Genomic DNA, 1,731 nt, shown 5'->3' with positions numbered 1-1,731 from the left:
ATACATATCAATAATACGGAAATAGGTCTGAATGACATTGAAAGATCATTCAAGTACACCCCACTTTGAGATGAGAGTGCTGTGCGTAGCTCAGAACTGGAACTGGAGCTCTTTAATTATGGTTTCTAGAACATGTGTTCTCAGTGTTCTCATGAAGGTGTACAGGTGTTTATGAGGATCTTCTTCTAGAGTCACTCCACTCTTACTGCCACCAAAATCACCAGACTCCACAAACAATATAGACACAAAGCCATTTAATGACCAGCCAGACATAAACATTGGTGTAGTGAGCATTTAAGACCCTCCTTGTCATCGGTTTGACAACATCATTAACTTAAAGCACAAGTGATTGATGGCTGTTTAAAATAACTCCAGACTTTCAGAATGGAAGTCTTGGCGATGTGGAACAATCAGATCATGTGATGAAAGAGGATGTTGGGAGTGAGACTGTTTAATGAATGTCACGCATGCAGGACGCATCCCAAACCTACCCTCCATACTTTTCCTGGATAAGCCTGTCCTGAAGCAGGATATTACTCTACTATCAGGTGTTTGCAGAAACTTTCAAAATAAAATCTTGAGTTTTGTTACGTATTTGTCATTTATATACATACATACAGTAGTACCATTGAAATTCATATTCTTTGCTATAATTGCCTAATGTTGCCATACTTTCCTGTTAAAATGGAATGCTGCATTTCTTGTTAATAGAATTTATAGAGTCATATTACTGCCATCCTCTTTGGCTAGGCTGTTTCTGATTCTGACTTGATATAACCTCGGGTTTGTGAGGGATTATAAAGTCTCTATGACATTGCTGCTACTTGAAGTTGTTCCCTACTATGTTCCCTAATATGTTAGAGTCTAATTAATCAGGCAAGCAGCTAGCCTGGGGTAATGTGCAACAATTCTGGATGCAGCCATATTCAGAACATAAGGCGTGCCACGGATTCAGAACACTACAACAGTGTGAATGTGCAAAACTACTGACTCTGACTGGCCAAGTGTGGGTGACCCGAGCCATGATACTAACACTGAACTGACCCCAGCACTAACACTCAAACAGTGTGCCCCAAAAACACTGACATACAGTACCACAGTACACAGACCAATGTCACAACTTCAGGTGTAAACATCGTACAAACACAGTGTCTAAAACGCATCATTAATCATTATAACCATCCACTCCACTCCAAAACAACCTCTCCTCTGGACATGTTCCTAGGTCCCAGTTCTCCACACATTACTGCTCTTGTACACTTCCCCACTTGGATTTAGAAATGAAGTATTGATGTCCACCATATCTTATACCACCAGCCAATTCTTTTTACATTAATCTTTGTGGGGGAGTATACAAGTCCACACTGGTGGAGAAAAGGGTGGAGAATTGGGACGCAGCAAATGTCATCATATTAGGTTGACCCCCCCCCCCCCTCCACACACACACACACACATTTCATCCATTGAAATTCTATACACATGTACAGTTACATAATTACAGTGCGATGTTAATATTGACACATTATTCAGCTGAACTGAGACTCTGCTGCTCAACTGAGTAAGTTGAACATGAAAGAAGCACTGTCTGCCAACCCCATAACTTTGACGGCCATCTTGGTTACGCCACAACAGCATGGGCATATTGGGCTTCCTCTATCCGCTCTCCAAAAACACATCTCAAAAAATGAAAATGATCTTATATTTCATTCTAGTCCCAAAATAAGTCTTTTT

The 1,731-nt window shown here is 40.6% G+C and overlaps 1 protein-coding gene across 1 annotated transcript in view; it reads right to left on the bottom strand.

The window, feature by feature from the left end:
- Positions 1-234: 234 nt before the first annotated feature.
- hnrnpll (heterogeneous nuclear ribonucleoprotein L like) overlaps positions 235-1,731 on the bottom strand; it is a 37,766-nt gene continuing 36,269 nt past the window's right edge. The window contains exon 13 of the mRNA XM_083695360.1: positions 235-1,731. This exon is cut by the window's right edge and continues 523 nt beyond it. The gene's annotated coding sequence lies outside the window, so the exon portion shown is untranslated.

This window comes from Argentina silus, assembly GCF_951799395.1.
Source record: "Argentina silus genome assembly, chromosome: X".
Classification (NCBI taxonomy): domain Eukaryota; kingdom Metazoa; phylum Chordata; class Actinopteri; order Argentiniformes; family Argentinidae; genus Argentina; species Argentina silus.
The sequence above is the reverse complement of the archived record's forward strand: the minus strand, read 5'-3'. Positions and strand labels throughout refer to the sequence as shown.